Source organism: Pristis pectinata, chromosome 18, assembly GCF_009764475.1.
Source record: "Pristis pectinata isolate sPriPec2 chromosome 18, sPriPec2.1.pri, whole genome shotgun sequence".
Taxonomy (NCBI): domain Eukaryota; kingdom Metazoa; phylum Chordata; class Chondrichthyes; order Rhinopristiformes; family Pristidae; genus Pristis; species Pristis pectinata.
Window position 1 is genome coordinate 17,279,738 of NC_067422.1, and position 20,647 is coordinate 17,300,384.

Sequence of the window (20,647 nt, forward strand, 5' to 3'; positions counted from 1 at the left end):
GTCCATTTTGAGGGTTGCTGCCTAGATGGTCCTAGGAAGTGTAGTGCTCCATGAGTAGTGATTAGGCCTCAGCTGTCTGATTGATGTCCCACCCAGAGACTGCCCTGGTAACCCTTTGGTGGATCATGCTTTTAAAAACTTTTTCAAATGTTTTTAATTGTCTCCAATCAAAATGTAAAAATAAACTTTAAATTAAATGAAATAAGGGATGGGGAAAAATGGCACTTCACACCTTTTCAGGTTGGTGACCCCGTTCAAGTGAATGGGGCTGTCCAGGAATCACGAGCAATAGCTGGTATAAAGCTGAGGAGCCAGGTACAATATGCATCTGGCCCCCTCAGTGTTGTATACTAAGGAACTGCTGCTGGGTTCCATGTGGGGATGAAGAGCGTGTTGATCTGCAAGGTGCTGGCTACCACCTTCTGATCTGACAGTAAAAGGTGAGCACATTTTGGGCAGATATATCCAGGTACTGATTTTTTAAAATTATTATTAGAACAAAGACAGCAATAGTCAACAATAAAATTTATTCCCAGTATCAAAGGAGTTTTCTGTGTGTTATTGCACTGACACTGGATTACTTAACATAATTTTTGACTGATTATTTTCCTGATTAATATTTTATTATGCAGACAAGTTGTTATTATGTAAAATCTCTTGGTACTGAGCTGATTTACATTTATTTCTGGTCAGGGTTTTGTACAAATATAGATCAAAATATTTGCAATGGGACTAGACGCATTAGATAATCCATACAGGGAAATGTCTGCCGTAAATGTGAAGACTGTCTACTGTTGATCCATCTAGAAGCCTGTAATGGAGACAATGGCACTGAGCAATAAAAAGAAAGTTATGAACATGAAGGGGAATGAGCAAGAACAATAGCAAGAGTAGTTAGCAACACAGACACAGTATTTGCCCTTGAAAAAAGCTGCCCAGCAAGATTAATGATACCTGCAGCATGAATTTTCACTATCCCACTGTTAGTTTCTATGAGAGGATCCTTGTCCTCTTATGATTGCAGTGTATCAAGCTTGCTGATCAACAAATCACAGTGAAGATGTACCGCAGACAGCAAACCAGGAAGTGGAAAGCAGAATATGGCCCTCTTATTTTGATGCAGAGAAAATAATAATTGAACCCAACACATTTGGTTAAGGTAGAAACTGAAATTTCATAAACCTTGGAGAAATGTATTACAACCTGCTTCTGAGGGAATGACATGGATCAACATGCAGAAAGGCACGAGTTCATCAAGGACAGATGACATAGGTTTGTTTGGGGAATTTGATTTGGTTATTTGACAGTTGATTTTGTTCTTGAAGAATTCTCTGCTCTCCTGCAGGCTCCTACTCCTTCCAGATCCACCTCCCAGCTGCTTTCCTTGAATCTTAAAACTAGTTGTTCTTCTATCTTCAAAATTTTTAGTGTGTGGCAATGTACAGATGGATTTTTTTTAGGACTAGGAAGGTTACTAGGCAATAATCAAGGTTTATAAGTTCATCCTTAAAAGGTTGCATGCAAGTCTTGCACAAAATGAAATGCTTGCATGGTGTTTTACAGTCATAATATTTTGCAAATACCTAAATTACTGGCCAGATCACTGGAGAAGACACTAAATGGCACTACCTGTGGAGGAGGGGAGAACATGAGAGTTTAGCTGTTCACGCACATTCTCCAGACACTGTCAGCTTCCCCATATATCAACAGAAGTTGCTGATTTGTTTATTTCACTTTTTTTTCAGGGTGTGGACTTGGGCTGCAAGGCTAGCATTTATTGCCTATCCCTAATTTTCTTTGAGAAGGTAATGATGAGCCATCTTCTTGCAGTCATTCTGGTGAAAGTACTCCCAAATTGTTTTTTTTTGAAAGGTTTGGGCATGGTAGCACAGTAGTTGGTGCTGTTGCTGCACAGCTACAGTAACCCAGGTTTGATCCTGACTCTGGGTGCTGTCTTTGTGGAGTTTGTACATTTATCTCAAAGACTTGCAGGTTGGCTGCTGTAAATTGTCCCTTGTATAGGTGGGTGGCAGGAGAATCGGGGTGTTGATGGGCATCTGCAAAAATCAGAATGGGAATGATCTGAGATCCAGCGAAGAGTGTATGGACTGAATGGTTTTCTATATCATTAGAAAATATGAGGACCCAAAGGTGATAAAGGAGCAGTTACATATTTCCAAGCCATGGGTGTGTGGCTTGGCATGGAACCTGCAGATGGTAATTTTCCATGCACATGACACGCTTGATCTTGATGGTAGAGGTTGTGAGTTTGGGAAGTGCTGTAATCTATATAACTAACTGCAGCACAATTTGTAGAAGGTACACACAGATGCCAAAGTTCACTGATGAAGCTGAAGGGTTAAGATAGTTAATAGGATGCCAATTATGTGGGCTGCTTTGCCTTGGATGGTGTTGAACTTATCCGGGGAAGTTTAGAGTATACCATCACACCACTACTTCTGCCTGGTAGATGACAAGAGAATGGAGAAAACCATTACCTCCCTTTTCTAATAATCCTTTCCCAATGATATTTGAAGATGTATGTTATCAAATGCCTTGTTCCATCTAACTTTCTTTTGGTGTCTTTTCTTTTGTGTCAATACAGCTAAATAACAAAAAGAATACCATCACACCACTACTTCTGCCTGGTAGATGACAAGAGAATGGAGAAAACCATTACCTCCCTTTTCTAATAATCCTTTCCCAATGATATTTGAAGATGTATGTTATCAAATGCCTTGTTCCATCTAACTTTCTTTTGGTGTCTTTTCTTTTGTGTCAATACAGCTAAATAACAAAAAGAAAAAGATATTTGGGAACAATGTGAGGTATGAAGCAAATATCTGAGCAAGGATTGGAATATTGCACAGTGTCAGGCTGACCTGATGGATTGTGGGTTAAGCTATTTACACTTGCAGATTGATTCTTTTTCTTTTGCTTGCTTTACTTAAAAGGAATTGCTACTTTATAAAGACAGAAATATTACATCATGCAATGTAACAGATGATGGTTGATTGCTTGTGGCATTGCTAATGGGCTGAACACTTTCCCTCAGGTGCAAAGAACTTGAGATGAGCAAGCAAGTATGCAGTTCCACAAGTACTTAGAGTGGCAAAACAAGTACTGTTGGTGGCATCTTCACATCACATTTTGTCTGATGAAAGAGTGCTTGCCATCTTCCCCATCTAAATATGGAAGTGGTTCTTTGTTACATTCCAGCAAATGTAACAAATGTACTTTTGATAATTTAACTGTTTCTGTCTAAATGAGCCCAACAATAGCATTACAGAAACTGACACAGCTTCTATACATTCCTGAAAATTACTGTAGCTCGGCAACATTTTTAGAGCAGACCAGCAGTTCTGCAGAGAACCGGATAACTCTGGTTTATTATCCAGGATGATCCAGCCCATTATTTGTCAGCTGCTGAGTTGTGCTGTGCGAGAAATTCTTTCTTGTGCCTTTTTCATTTGGAGATGATTTTGCTGCTTTGCCATACTTGGCAACTCTAGTATTTTGCTGGTCCTGAGTATTTTCAGATTGCAAGCTTCAGTTAGACAGATGTTTGTTGTCACATCTGGTATGCATGTGCAGCCCTGAGGCAGGGCCTTCTGCTTGCAGTGACCTGGAGATTGCTTAAATGTTCCTGGGGCCCTGGCAATTTTCATAAATTACTGAGGTCTTTGAGTCAATCTGGAGAATTTCCAGGTCTATAATCTTTGATAAAAATTATTTCACAGATGTCATTTTGTCCACTGTTGGAATTTATGAACAGAGAATCTGCTTTAATTAGAGTGGCAAAATCACAGAATTTTGTATTAAGTTTGAAAATGATTTATTTTAATATGAAACCCAGGCCTTAAATCCAACTAAAGCAAACCATGAAGATATGAGGCACGAGTTGCTGTGATAGATTAGGCAGCTACATTAGAAGGTAGGACAGTAGGCAAGCACCAGTTAACCTATGAAGGACTAAAACCTAGATCTCAGCTAATATATATTCCTTTTGGGGCACAAAAATTCAGAGTTAAGGGTAATATCAGAGAAAAGAAAAATAATGTTGATGCTGTTAAATAGTTGGAAGGATGAGGATTGAGAAAACATTGGAATTCAGCAGAGAACCAAGGCAATGATAAGAAAAGTAGAATATGGAAGTAATCAAGCAAGAATCTTAAAAACAGATTGTAAAAGTTTCTATAGCTGTAATAAAAGGAATAGATTATCAGAACTTAATGCAAGTCCTTCACAAACTGAAGGAAAATTAATATTGGGGGAAAGGAAATGGTGGAGACATTAAAGACAAACAAAATATATTTGTTTACAGAAGATGGCACAAAAGAATCCAGGTCTATAATAGCTGAAATGAATTGCATTGGCAAAAATGAAGCACTGGAGAAATTAAAGGGACTGAGATCCAATAAAGGAGACACAAGAAATTCTGCAGATGCTGGAATCTGGAACAATACACAAAGTGCTGGAGGAACTAGGGTAAAGGTAGGTCCGATTAAAGACAAAGGTGGGAGAATGTGCCTGGAGGCGGCGGAAGTGGGAGAAGTTCTCAATGAATACTTCTCTTCGGTATTCACCAAGGAGAGGGGTCTTGATGACGCGGAAGGGAGTGCTGGTAAGGGTAATGTTCTCGAGGTTGTAGATATCAAGAGAGAGGATGTGTTGAAGTTGTTAAATAATAGCAAGACGGATAAATCTCCGGGGCCTGACGGGATTTTCCCCAGGCTGCTTCAAGAGGTGAGGGAGGAGATTGCTGAACCGCTGGTAAGGATCTTTGAGTCCTCGTTGTCCACGGGGATGGTGCCGGAGGATTGGAGGGTGGCGAATGTTGTCCCCTTGTTCAAAAAAGGTGGTAGGGATAGTCCAGGGAATTACAGACCTGTGAGCCTTACGTCTGTGGTGGGTAAGCTGTTAGAAAGGATTCTAAGGGATAGGATCTATGAACACCTGGAGAATCATGGACTGGTTAGGGACAGCCAGCATGGATTTGTGAAGGGAAGATCTTGCCTCACAAGCCTGATAGAGTTCTTTGAGGAGGTGACGAGGAAGATTGATGAGGGTAGTGCGGTGGATGTGGTCTATATGGATTTTAGTAAGGCGTTTGATAAGGTACCTCATGGTAGGCTTCTTCAGAAGGTCAGAGGCCAAGGGATCCAGGGAAGCTTGGCTGTGTGGATTAGGAATTGGCTTGCCTGTAGAAAGCAGAGGGTTGTGGTGGAAGGAGTGCCCTCAGATTGGAGGGCAGTGACTAGTGGTGTCCAGCAGGGATTGGTTCTGGGACCTCTACTTTTTGTGATATTTATAGATGACTTAGATGAGGGGGTGGAAGGCTGCGTTAGTAAGTTTGCGGACGACACTAAGATCGGCGGTGTTGTGGATAGTGTGGAGGGCTGTCAGAACTTACAGAGGGATATTGATAGGATGCAGAGCTGGGCTGACAAGTGGCAGATGGAGTTCAATCCGGAGAAGTGTGAGGTGGTACACTTTGGAAGGACAAACTCCAGGGCAGAGTACAGGGTAAATGGCAAGGTACTTGGCAGTGTGGAGGAGCAGAGGGATCTGGGGGTTCATATTCACAGTTCACTGAAAGTTGCCTCACAGGTGGATAGAGCAGTTAAGAAGGCCTATGGGATGTTAGCTTTCATAAATCGTGGGATTGAGTTTAAGAGCCGCGAAGTGATGATGCTGCTTTACAAAACTCTAGTTAGACCACACTTAGGGTACTGTGTTCAGTTTTGGTCACCGCATTATAGGAAGGATGTGGAGGTGTTGGAGAGGGTGCAGAGGAGATTTACCAGGATGCTGCCTGGATTAGAGCGTATGGAATATGAGGAGAGGCTTAAGGTGCTAGGGCTTTATTCACTGGAAAGGAGGAGAATGAGAGGAGACATGATAGAGGTATATAAAATATTGAGAGGAATAGATAGAGTAGACAGCCAGCGCTTCCTTCCCAGGGCACCAATGCTCAAGATGAGAGGGCATGGCTTTAAGGTTATGGGTGGGAGGTTCAGGGGAGATGTCAGGGGGAGGTTTTTCACCCAGAGAGTGGTTGGTGCAGGGAATGCACTACCTGGGGTGGTGGTGGAGGCAGATACATTGGACAGGTTCAAGAGTTTGTTGGATAAGCACATGGAGGAATGTGAGATAGAGGAATATGCGGGAGGAAAGGTTTAGATAGTGTGAGGGTGGTTTGATGGACGGCACAACATGGTGGGCCGAAGGGCCTGTTTTGTGCTGTATGGTTCTATGGTTCGATGGTTAACTCAGCAGGTCAGGTAGCTTCCATGGAGGGAAATAAACAGTTGATGTTCCAGGCCGAGACCCTTCATCAACCAATATGTCCCAGGTTCTGATGATCTTGATCTCCATGTTTTGAAAGACTTGGCAATCAAGATGCTGGATATACAGTACTTGTCATTTTCCAAAATTCTATGGATTCTGTATTGCTTTTCACAGATTGAAAGATGGGAGAAACAACCCCACTATTTAAGAAAGAAGTGGCAAGGAAAGTGAGGAACTAGAAAACACTCATCCCTGCGTCAAGAGTAAGGAAAACGTTGGAATCTGTTATGAAGGAAGTGATAATAGGTTGGGTAGAAAATAACAATAGGATTGCCATAGATTCATACACCATGGAAGTGTGCTCTTCAGTCTGCTCAACCCACACCAATCATCAAGCACTTAATAGGCAGTCAACCTAGAAAGGGAAATTAAATCCGACAAATCTATTGGAGATTTCAGGTTGCAACTAACGGAATAGAAAAGGGGAAACAAGTGAATGTGATGCTCTTTGACTTTAAATAATATGCTACATAAACACATTTGACAAAATTGGAGCATGAGGCTTGTGGGGGGGGGGATGTCTACAAGCATGGATTGAGAATTTGTTAACAGACAGAAAATAGAGAGTAGGAATGAATGGGTCATTTTCAGGTAGAGAACCTGTGATTAGTGGTGTGCCACAAGGATCAGTGTTGGGACTCAGGTTCACAATTTATATTAATAATTTTGATGCAAGGACCAAAAGCAATGTATCTAAGTTTGAGGGTGTGAACATCACTCCAGCGGAGAATGCGGATAGGCTTCAAGGGAATATAGATGGGCTAAGTGAATGGATGAAGACTCTAACTATACTACTCTTTTTTTTTGGCGACAGGAATTTAGTACCTGTTTTGATAAGTGCAAGGATTGAGGCTCCTTCAGTGTTTCCTTCTGGATCCTCATAATTGCCTTGACTCGCCAGTCCTGTCCCTTTTTAATAGATCATTGGGCATTCATTGTGGAGTTATAAAAGGGAAATTTGTTGACAAATCTCAGTTTTTTTGAGTTCACAAAGAACAGTACATCACAGGAAGAGGCCTTTCAGCCCACAATGTCTATGCTGATCATGATGCTAATCTAAACTAATCCCATCTGCCTGATCATGGTCCCTCCATTCCCTGCCTGTTCATGTGCCTGTCTAAATGCCTCTTAAGCATTGCTATTGTATTTGCTTTCATCTCCATTGGTAGTGCGTTCCAGGAGCCTACCACTCTGTGTGTATATTTTTAAAAAAAACGTGTCTTTTAAATCTCCTTTTTAAACTTTCCCCTTCTCACCTTAAAGAGATGTCCTCTTGTATTTGACATTTCCACCCTGGGAAAAAGATACTGACCATCCTGTCTCTGGCTCTCATAATGTTATTCACCTGTCAGGTTGCCCCTTGACCTCCTGACACTCCAGAGAAAATCTAAGTTTTCCAAGCTCTCCTTGCAGCCAATACTCTCTAATCCAGACAACATCCTGGTGAACCTCCCTCCTTCTGCAGCCTCTCCAAAGACTCCACATCCTTTCCATACTGTGGCAACCAGAACTACACACGATACTCCAAATGTGGCCTCAACAAAGTTTTGTACAACTGCAACATGACTTCCTGACTTTCATACTTAACACCTTGACTGATGAAGGTAAATATGTCATGTGCCTCCTTTACTGCCCTATCTACTTGTGTTGCCACTTTTGGGGAGCTCCCAAAGCTCCCTCAGTACAAAGTCAGATCCGGTTATCTTCGAATCCACAGGTTCTATCAGGAGTCCAGGAATGAGTTGAAAACAACTTGGTGCTTCACAAAGTTTTATTGGAAAAGCTTAAAACAAAGAAACAGTCACAAAGCACATGGCCCTAGCTTTACTACTAGGAGATGAGCCAAGGGCTGAGCTAGGGCTGGGGTGGGGGTGGTGGGGGGAAGAGAGCAAGAGAGTGATTAACAAAATACGACACCTTTTATACCTGAGATAAGAGGTACTCCTTACCTAACAATAGTCCAATCAGGAAACCTATTGGATACCTGTAGCCAAACCAACCAGTGAAAAAACACATTCACCTGATGGACGAACCAATAAGCTAGGAAGCAGCCATTCCTTGTGCAGCCACTAGAGGTGTATTAAACACTATACATGTTTAAAAAAACCTAATTAAAACAGTCAAATTCAACAACATTAAGGGCCCTGCCATTTACTGTATACTTTTGCATTTGATCTCCCAAAGTGCAATACCTCACACTTGTCCAGATTAAACTTTACCGTTGCTCTGCCCTTGTTTCCAACTGGTTGCTATCCTCCTGAATCCTTTCACAACCACCTTCACTGTCTCACTATCCATAACTTGCCAATTCGTCTGCAAACTTACTAATCAGTCCATCTACATTTTTGTCATTGCTAAGACCTCTGTTGTTTGTACTGATTCTTACAGAACACCACTAGTCAGAGTAACAACCCTCCACCACTAGCCTCTTTATGGCAAAGCCAATTTTGAATCTAGTTTACCAAGTCGCTATGGATACCACGTGCCTTAATTGTCTGAATCAACCTACTACGAGGGATCTTGTCAAAGCTTCACTGAAGTCCATGTATGCAACATCCACATGTACAACATCTACAGTGGAATAAAGGATGAGCTAAACTATTGATACGGTATATTTAGATTTGCAGAAGGCCACATGATGCTATTCAGCAAAATTGGAGCATGTGGGATTATGGATAATATAATGGTGTAGAACAAGGATTGGTTAACAGACAGAAAACAAGGAGTAAGCACAAAAAGGTCACTTTTGGGTTAGGAGGCTAGGGGGTATAATAGCTGTCAGTTCTTTTCACAATGTATACAATGATTTGAAAATGACCCATGAAGCGCATAAACATTTGGTGGTGATTTAAAGGAGTATGCAAAGAGTTTGAGGGGAAATAGGCTGTGAATGGGGCAAGAATATGGTAGATGGGATTCGTTTTGGGGGGTGGGGTGGAGTTGAGGTCATCCACATTGATTTAAAAATAAAATGAAAAGCTGTGTATATTTTTAATAGTGAGAGATTATGAAGTATTGGTGTCCAGAAGAACCTGGGTTCCCCATACACCAAGAATTGGAAGTTAACATTCTGGTAGAGCAAGCAATTTGGAAAGCAAATGATGTGTTGGTCTTGATTGCAAGAGGATTTGATTTGCAAGAGTGACAACATCTTATTGAAATTATGTAGGGCCTCAGTGAGACTGTACCCAGAATACTCTGTAGAGTTTGGTGTCTCTTCATTAGAAAGGATATCCTGATAAAGGGAATGCAACTGAAGTTTACCAGATTGATTCCTAAAATGTGGGGATTGTTCTTTTGAGGAGAGATGAAGAGATTTGCCCGATCATCAAGTTTAGAAGAATGGGAAGTAACCTAATTGGAAAAAGACAAAATTCTTAAAGGGCTTTACAGGGTAGGTACAGGAACCATGTGGTGCTGAAAACTAATCTCAGAATGAAGGGCCAGCCATTCAACACAGAAGAGAAGCTATTCCTTCACCCAGGAAATCGTGAATATTTTGTGTTCTTAACCTAAGATGGGTGTGGAGGACAAAGTATGTACAAGATAGAGATCAGTAGATTTTTAGATATTGAGGGATATGAGATTAATATGTGGAAAGTGGTGCTGAGCTAAAAGATCAACCATGATCTTAAGTGGCAGAGCAGGCACATGGAGCCAAGTAGCCTGCTCTTCTATTTCTGAAGGTTTTTTTCCTAGATCTGCTCACTATCATCTTTGCAATTTATTCAAAATAGAGAATGTTACAAGATGGTGATAAATTAAAGCATTGGACTGAATTTCCACATAACTGTAACTTCATGTTCAGCATGGTTATAAGGAAACAATTCAAGAACATAAAGGCCGAGTAGAAATCAGGTTGAATGATGCTTGTATTGTTGGTGATGTGTTGTACATTATTGCTCCACACCATCTATTCTGTTAATTCTTTAATTCTGCTTAAAGCTCTGCACATCATAATGCATCATCCAGATTACTTTTAGAATGTCAAATGTGATTTATTGGAAGATAAATAGGCAGTTGAGACAAACATATGAAGGTTGTCAAGCAGCTGGTAAAGGGATTACAGTTTTAAATCAATCCATTTCATAATCGACCAGTACAAATATATTTTACTGGTGCTTAAGTCTATTGGTGCAGAGGTGTTTTTCAACAAGGCAGCATTAGTTGAGATCAAAGGCAAGACTGCTGTAAGAGGGTTTATAATTCTTGCCTGCATTTGTATCTTTCCTGAGGTCCAGGGGGATGACATGTCAGGCCTATCCTTCATGAATGACACACCAGCTCCATCCTTCATGGATATCCCTGAGGTAAAAACAAATTTAAACAATGCAATTTTCAGGATAATTACCACAAGGTCCTTTTTAATTTTGGCACTAATTAATTATGCTGTTTTCTCTTTAGTTTTAAAAATTGACAATTAAATCTGTGGTGAAAAACATGTTTATGAATTTAAAGCAGTAATTTACTTATTAGAATAATTAAATAATCATTAAAATTTAGGCCAGAAAAATGTAATGCCCCTAATACTACAGAAGCTTATGCAATTTTATTTTCACATAAATTTGAGAATTAGCTTTTGAAAATGGGTTTTGTGTTCAATGAGCATTGGATTTGGCTAGGTTTCTCCCTTGTCATTGGCTTGATATGCTGGAAATCCTCACCTGGACCTGTTGTGAGAACACCTGGACCCCAAGGACCACACAAGCTGGAGAAGGCTCTCCACTACTATTACCTCATTGTTAGGGGCTGCAAGTCCACTCTCCCCATCTTGTTTGTGTGGTGCATGGAACCCTTTGCCGAATCCATCAGGAAGGATAAGAGGGGTGACGTAGCCAGGCGGTGGAGGCACACAAGTTGAAACCTCCCTGTACATGTACATGGACGACATCACCGTCTTATGCCCAGATCCACAGTGAGTCCACAGACTGATCAGCATCTATGACCACTCTGAGTTGACATTGGGGGCCAGAGTTAACTGCAGGAAAAGTGAGGCCATGCTCCTTGGTAACTGGCCCGACTGATCCAATGCCCCCTTCACTGTCAGTTCTGACTACCTGAGGTGCTGGGAGTCTGGTTCGGAGGGGATGAGGCATGTAACAAGAACTGGCTGGAGCGGATTGGGAAGGTAAAACAAAAACTGGGGTTGTGGAAATGGCATTCTGTCAATAACTGGGAAGAACTTGGTCATCAGGTGCAATATGCTCTCAGGGCTGCTGTACCTGGTGCAGGTGTGTCCTGTTTCTTGTTCCTCTGCCTCGGCAATCACCCGGGACATCTTCCAGTTTATCTGGGGGTCCAAGATGGAGCAAGTCCAATGGGTCATGATGCACAAGTCCCCAGAGAATGGGGTCTAAAGTGTACTCAATGTTGCCCTCATCCTGATGACCCCCTTCTTGTGTGTGGTTGTATCAGGCTGTGTATGAACCCAAAGTATGTGGGCACCAAGTGTCACTACATGCTAAGTTTCTACCCATCCCTGGTGTTGTGGAAGATAGGCCTGGCCCTGTTACCATGCAATGTCCCAGTCAGCTGGACGTTGTCGCACTACCTGTCCTTTGTGGAAGAGTTCTTCCAAAGTAAACATCTTTTTGACCATAAGTCCATCAGGCAGTTGTCAGCATCGAATGTTCTGCAGATACTGCAGGACCGGGACACTATGAATATGGTGAGGTGGTTCCATGAGCAGACTGTGCAAACCATCTGACAGAATGCTACGTCACCAGACCTCACCAACATGCACCAAGACCTCGCTTGGCTGGTGATGACAGGGGCCCTTGCAGTCAGATCCTTCCTGTACAGACTACATATCATCCCCAATGCACGCTGCCCTCAGGATGACTGGTGGGGAAGAGTTGGTCACCCACCTCTTTGCAGAATGTGGATTTGCAAAGGAGGTGTGGAGACAGACGCAAGGGTCAGTGTCCCTGTTCATCCCCAGCAGCTGCAAAACACAGGACTCTCTAATCTATGGACTGTTCCAGGGGACACACCGAGACAGACACCAGGTGCTGCTAGAAGATCATCAAGTTGGTGAAGGATGCCTTTTGGTCTGCCTGAAACTTGTTGGTCTTGCAGCATGGTCAGATGTCTGTAAGGGAATGCTGCAGACTGGCACAGTCCAGGCTGCAGGAGTACATGCTGAGGGATGCACTGAAGCTCGGTGTAGCCAACGCTAAGGCTCTGTGAGGAAAGACTACAGTACAGGCTCCTTCCGCTACCACACATGGAGGGGTGGCATTGAGTGGGGAAGCCCCTTGAACAATGAAAAGAGCATACCACCCCAAGGGGCCACACGAGTAGCATGGTATTGGGTTTGGTTTCTTTTTATTTTTAACATAACAAGTTGACACTGCTGAATGTATGTAAAAGTTTTTTGCACTGTTTCTTCCTTTGTGTATATATATTTTTAATTAAGAATAAAGTTTATTTTTGAATTTTTTTTTTAAAAGTAAGAATGCAAGCTACTGATAGTGCCCACTCCTTGAATTCAGAAGAAAATATCCCTCAGCCTTAACTATCAACTCCATTGCATTTGGCTTGTACCCACATGTTATAAATCTGGTTTAAGTTTATTAAAGTATGTCTTTTGCTCCAGTGAAAGCAAATTAGATGTCTGCAGATTATAAAGGTACATTACAGTTGTTACACACTGCAGAATTAACCGAAGTGCTGAAATATGGATCTGCTGCTGATAGAGAAACAGAGGTCACCATTATAATCACAATGCTGGATCCTTGATTCTAATAATTATAGAAAGTTTATGGCAGGAAAGGAGGCCATTGAGCTGATTGTGTCAGTGCTGATTGAAAAGAGCTACCCAGCCTACTCTCTCCTTTAACACCAGGTCTGCAGCTGTAGCTCACAGCTGTTTGGGTGCACACCCATGTCATGATCAGATGTAATAACCATCGTCTTATGCAGTGAAAATTTATTTTTCTCATCTACCCTCTCATCCTTCTATCAATTACTTTAAATCTATGCCTCTTAGTTTTTTGACCCCTCTGTTGAGGGAACTAACTCCTTCCTGCATACTGTATCTAGTATTGTCATAATTTTAGATGTTGCAATTAAGTCTTCCCTTAGCCTCTGTTATTGCAATGAAAACCACTGTGCTAATCCGATCTTGTTTATAACTTTCCAGTCCTTGATAAATCTCCTTTGTATCCTCTAATTCATTTGGATGTTTCCTATAATATGATGGCCAGAACTGTATGTAGTACTTGAGCTTGGTTTTACAAGTAATTTGTATATAGTTCCAGCATAATCAATTGCCTTTTTAACCACTTAATTGACCTGTCCTATTTTTAAGCATATGTTCACATACACTCCAAGGTCTCTGTTCCCTCACTCAATATCCTCCCACATCATTGTGTTTTGCCCTTGCTTCAATAGACCTCCCTAGATGCTTTACCTTGCACTTCTCTGGATTAAGTTCCCTTCCACTTTCTTGTCCACCAACCAGGCCATTCATATCTGTCTGCAGTCTAAACCTTTCATCCTCAATGTTTACCACATGGTCAATTTTTATATAATCTGTAAACTTCTTTATCATGCTCCCAAACTTTATAAGGTGTTGGTCAGAACACACTTGAAACATTGTGAGCAGTTTTGGGCCCCATGTCTAAGGAAGGATGTGCTGTGGTTGGTGAAGGTCCTGGGAATAAAAGAGTTAACATATGAGGAGCATTTGATGGCTCTGGACCTGTACTCGCTGGAGTTCAGAAGGAAGTGGGGGGGGGGGGGGTGGAATCTCATTGAACCTACCGAATATTGAAAGGCCTGGATAGAGGGGACGTGGAGGGGATTTTCTAGTAGTGGGAGAGTCTAGGACCAGAGGGCAGAGCCTCGGAATAGAAGGACGTCCCTTGAGAACAGAGATAAGGAGGAATTTCTTTAGCCAGAGGGTGGTGAATCTGTGGAATTCATTGCCACAGATGGCTGTGGAGGCTAAGACATTGAGTATATTTAAAGCAGAGGTTGATAGGTTCTCGATTAGTGAGGGCACCAAAGGTTACAGGGAGAAGGCAGGAGAATGGGAGTTGAGAGGGGTAAAATAAATCAGCCATGATTGAATGGTGGAGAGGACTTGATGGGCTGAATGGCCTAATTCTGCTCCTATGTCTTGTGGTCTATACACTAATAAGTACATCAAAAAGCAAGGACTGATCCCTGTGGAACCCTACTGGTAACAGCCTTCATCATAAAATTACCTAACAATTGCCCTTTGCTTCCTATTACTGAGGTAATTTTGAAACAATTTGCCACTGTCACTTGGATTCCTTCTTTTATATACTTCACAAATATATCAAAGATTGATAGTAGAGATACTTTCCTAGAAAAATTCAACCATGGTCACTTGTACTAATGTGCTGAACTTTGGCATCAGCAAACTGAAATCAGTGAAATAAAGTTTGGAGGCAGATTACAAGATTTTCATTGGAAAGCTGTCAATTTGGGGATAATCTGCATCACAGATTGACTTCTGGGTCTAAGATAACTGGGATATCTAATCCTACAATTGCAACACCCACTCCCCAACTTTCCTTGCCTCGCTAATACCATACACAGAAGGTACAGATGTTTCGGGTCAACTGCTCTTTCCATTTTCTTTCCTTTTTTACTTTGTCCTCAAAGTTGGAGAAAGGTTCTCCTCAGAGCAGGCTGCAGTCTGATGGCAGATTATGGTGCCATTGAAATCAATTGGTTGCTTGCCCCTTTCAGCTTGTAATGTCTGCACCCCTCTTCTGGAGTTATGCTTTCTGTGCGTCTAAAGCTTCCACATCCTTAAGAGAGGGTGCAGAGGAGATTTACCAAGATGTTGCCTGGATTGGAGTCCATGTCTTATGAGGATAGGTTGAGTGAGCTAGGGCTTTTCTCTTTGGAGAGAAGGAGGATGAGAGGTGACTTGATAGAGGTGTACAAGATGATAAGAGGCATAGGTCGAGTGGAAAGTCAGACTTTTTCCCAGGGCAACAATGGCTAACACGAGGGGATGTAATTTTAAGGTGATGGGAGGAAGATATAGGGGGATGTCAGGGGTAAGTTTTTTATACACTGAGATTGGTGGGTGTGTGGAATGCACTGCCGGCAAAGGTTGTGGGGCCAGAAACATTAGGGACATTTAAGAGACGCTTAGATAGACACATGAATGATAGAGAAATGGGGGGCTAAGTGGGAGGGAAGGGTTAGGTAGATCTTAGAGCAGGATGAAATGTCGGCACAACATTGTGGGCCGGAGGGCCTGTATTGTGCTGTAATGTTCTATGATATTTCCTCAGAGTTCCAAGGGGCCTTTGGCCATGGGTGAGGTGGGAGCCAAGGCTTTGTTTGGTGAGATGAGATTCTTGCATCCATAGACAATATTGGGTCCAGTGGTGTCGTTATGAGCTTCATCGTCTCAGTGCTGATGACACTGAGCTCAGTGAATATGCTCACAATGATGCAATCAACTTCCCTGTTGCAACACAAGTTCTCGTGGAGCTCTCCAGCTTCTGCTATCATCACCAAGTTTTGCAACCATGGAGGAATATAGGGGTGACATTGCAAGACAGACTTGGGTCTTGGTGTTCTTTGATAGGTCACAATCAATGAAAAAACATCTAAGCAGTTTACTAATGGAAGCACTTCACACTGGATCCTGCACAATCTTACAGCTGATGGTAGCACTTTGAGAGAGGTGGCTGTTGAGGTAATGAGTGCTCAACTGTCTCCAAGGTATGTCCCTTGACAGTGATTTATGGTGGTTCATGTGCAAGGCCTGAGATAGGCTGATGGAGCCCTTTGGTCTTCCTGATGTTATCTGAGAATCCCTGGCTTTAGTAATTTTGTACAAAAAGATTGTGGCTGAAAATCGTTTCATTCTGCAATGATGGCACAGTCATTGGCATACTGAGGATCAGTAATGGATGCCTCTGAGATTGTAACCTTTGTGTAGAGATGAAGAAGTTTAAAGAGCTATCCATTCATTCTCACGGTAAATTCCAGTGGGAGGTGGTCTTTAACGAGGGCAAAAATGACTACTAAGAAGCAGGAGAACTCTGCTGCTGACTGGGGATGAATTGCTCACCACTTTCCTCCACTCATCCCATTCATTACCAGGATATATGCACCTCCAATAACTTCTACGTAACTCGGCCTTTGTAATTTGAATTCTCCATGAGCCCACTGAAAGCATGCATTGGGTGCCCCTCCAGATCCGAGTACACATTTTTTTCTATCTTTCGCCTGTCATCATGTCTGCTTTAGTTTATTGCTCCTACCTCCTGGAACTATTTAGCCTTCCCAATCTTGATTTCAACCTACAATAAACCTCAGCTGACTTCTCCTGATGCCCTTCCAGTCATGGCTCCCTCTTAGTTAAGCCTTCTTTTGGCATCCTGGGATGAATCCTTCAATACACTTGCTCTCATGTACTGTGCTGCTCCTGCAAAAAAATTTCGTGGCGTTTATACCCTGTATCTGTATGCGTATGACAGCACTGAACATGAATTGCCACTTCCAGCTTTCTCTAATTTCTCTCCAAGCTTCCGATCTCCCCCTCTCCCTCCAACTCCTCGTATTTACCCTTAATGTTAACAACTCTCCCTCTTTGAGCACTTCCCCCTCTCCTAAATGTCTGCCATCATCACCCTTTTCCTCAAAAGTTCAACTGCCCTTAAAGAGAAATTTGGACACATAATAATGAAAGACATCCACGTTTACATCTATGTTCGACATTAAATCTGGATAACTAATCATGGATACAAGGACTAAAGCAGTTGGGATTTACACTCTACCTCTCTTCATCCTTGCAGACATTCTTTAATTCTTCTCATTAACCAAGCTTTTGCTCATCTGGGTTAACAGCTCCTGACGTGGTTTGATGTTGAATTTTATTTGATTACTCTGCTGTGAAGTGTCAAGAAATATTTTGCCACATTCAAGGTGCTATAAAATACAAGTTGTTGGGTTGTTATTATAGTTAGGAATTTAAATTAATTGCAGAATGAACAGTGAGCCATTATGACAATCATTCCCAAGTTAAATATTTACCTTAATCACCACTAGCATCCTATCTGCAAGCTTACAAGGTTCAACAGCAAATACTAAACTGTCTTTCAACCTTGTAATTTTCCCTATTATAAAAGTAATTGTAAAATATAATAGTAAGCAAATTCATCTTTTTTGCAATTTCCTCTCAACTGTTTTTTGTAATATCATATTAGTATATAAAGGCTATCTTTTTGATCTCTTTTATCACCAAAGACTAGAATCATAAAGATGGAAGTGCTTAACAATTTATTACTCCCTCTTTGAGCACTGTATCACTAGAGCTTCATTAAGATTTAATATTATTTATCATTACACTCCTGGGTTATAGTGTCAAACATGATTAGTTAAAATATAGTCACATGATATCAAAGAAGATTTGCAGTTGCCTGCTAATTTATTAAAGAGGCCTTTAGTATCCCGCAATGCAAAATATAAACTTTGTCTTCAAATATCTTCTGAGTAATTTATAATGTTTTGCTCCAAGAGATAATGATTGGTCTTCAAAATTTGGGCAATACTTGCAGGAAAAGTGAGATAACAAAAGAATTTCTGACTTCTTTTATTTGTTCATTCAAAGAGAAGATAATTAATGATGCCTTTTAACCCCTCTCACCAAAAGTGACCTCAATTGAAACTCTACTTTGTTAATCTGCCTTGTTTATTGGATAAAATTCTCAATCCTGTTGGGGGCTCAGACATTTGATGCTATTTTCAACTTTTTTGTCCACTTTGTATGCAGCTACAGGCTTATTGATAAGACCACTGGTATCATGCAACTTTGCAATAATTATAGAATTGAGTTAGATATTCCAAAATTCTCTGCAGGAAAAACAGTTCAGTATCTTCTTTGATTATTTTGAAATACTTGAAATATTTAGCAAGCCAGAAAGCATCTGTGGAGAGAGAAACTGGTTTATTGTTTCACATCGATGATCTTTCATCAGAACTCTCTACACAGATGCTTGTTAAGAGTATTTCTGGTGTATTGTTTTTATTTCAGACATGATGCATCTGCTGAAATTTTAGATTAATTGAGTAATTTGCCTGATTTGTTTTTGGCATTTCTATACAAACATGAGCTATTTACTATCAATAAATATAAGCTGTTATTTCTTTAGCTTTCAGAATTTTTCTCACTTGCATTTGAACTTTGGACATAATTCAACAAACTTTACCACTTCACATACAAGTTAAAACATTATGAAATGTTAAACCATCAAAATTATTGAAGTGTAGAGCTGTCGTGCACTGTGAGGAAGCACAAGATTTAACATGAAGTATCTTTTCTAGGATCCCATTGGTTTCTGCCAATTAACTCCTCAGTGTTTGAAATGGCTTGATGTTGAGGTATATTGGTGCCAATGACTTAAACTTTATTCAGAATAAACAAGGCTTGATATGAATCAGTTTCAGAGTACAACCGAGAATTGCACAGTGTCATTTTACGTGGGTAGAGGTTGCAATTCCTTGTATTTGCTCCTGCTTTGAGTCCCACCCAGGTGTGTCATGTGGGTCATCATTTTGATTATTTAAACAAATTTTGTCTGAAGTCTTCCAGACCTGTTCACTTTGGGTATTTGATCCCCTTCTTGTACCTTCTACTACAAAACCCATGGAACTCTGCTAGACTAATCAGTAATTCATAGCCAGCTTCCAATTGCCCAGTTATAGAGGGAAAATGTCTACAAGGCAGATTGCCAGCTACCCAAGGTCTGACCTTGTAACATCTTCCCTTCCATCATTTTTCTGCATTGTTGGGTCGTTATTGGACACAGACCCTACTGCCCTGACCCAGATTTGATTGCCTTGGTGGCTTGTGACCCATAGTTTGAGGCCTATTATGCTGCTTATGGCTTACGGGCCAGCCCCCTCCCTTTATTTCAATTAATTAATCAGGTTGTCCATATTGTTCTCTGATTACTTTCCGTTTTAGTTTTTGGTTGAGGCAGGCTGATGGCTTCAGCTTTGTTCCTTCTATAATTCTTTCACTGGCTAATTATTAATGATCTACAGCTAATTCCCAATGACCTGCACCAGCTAACAACCACTATCTGTATGGTCCAGTTGTTTCTCACATGAACAAATCCAAATCTAAGCGAAATGTAAGAGTTTTACAACTTCTTATTCTGTGTATATATATTTCAGTTAAGTATTTTTAACAATCAATATAAAAGAGAGAATAGAGCATTCTCAGGAACTTGTAATTCCAAATGCAAAATATAATTCCTTTAGCAAATACTGGCCAAACCTTTTAATTAGATTGGTTAGATTATAACATAATTAATAGTATCAATCTATTTTAATGAGCCATAAATAAATGAACAGAGCCTCTTGATTCCAGCCATTTCTTTGCAAATGGGTGTTTAGTGTCTTTCCAAGGTTATTGTAATTCATTGAATTTACAGACCTCAATTTACCTTTGCCTCATGAGTCAAGTTCACATGGTCACAACTTGCCACTGGGATGAGGATCAGAAGACCAAGAAGAGAAAGTGAAAACAAGCAACCCAGAATACGATCAGATGGAAAGTAAAATTTTAAGACCAATGTGTAGAGGGAAGATTATGAATGAAAATTATCTTGGAAAGTGGGAGGAATGAAACTGGGGTGAAGAAAAGTTTTAGGATAGAATAAAGTAGGAGAGCACTAGGAATAATGTAAAGTATCAGTCACCTTTATTGTATTGGACATTTGTTCCGCAAATGGAGTTCAATGTTTTGATCAGTCGTGAGCTGCGAAAGAGGTTTGTGAAGGGTGTTTAGGTGGCCAAGGGAAAGAAATCCTGCTTTGATAATTAAAGGGTGCCTGGAAATCTGAAATAAAGGGAATGCTGGAACTAACCAGCATCTACCCCACTCTCTCTCCTACCCAGGGCCACGATGGGGTTTTCCTTGTTCTAAACCCCCCGTCACATCTCTCCACATCACACTTCTGTAATTTCCACCACCTACAACGTGATTCTGTCAACAGACATGACTTCCCAACCCCCCCCCATTCAGCATTCTGAAGGGACTGCTCCATCTGGGACTCCCTTGTTCACTCCTCTATCTTGAACAATACCCACTCATCTTCTCACAGCAACCTTTTCATGCCTCCCTGGGAGAGGCAACATCTCTTCCATCAGATAACCAACCTTTTGCTTGTGTTTGAACTGGGCACTTTTGATGCTTATTCAGTTTTTCTCTCGGCACAGAGGCTGCCTGGTCTGCTGGGTATTTCCAGCTCTCTCTTATTTCAGATTTCCAGCTGTTGTGTTCACAGAT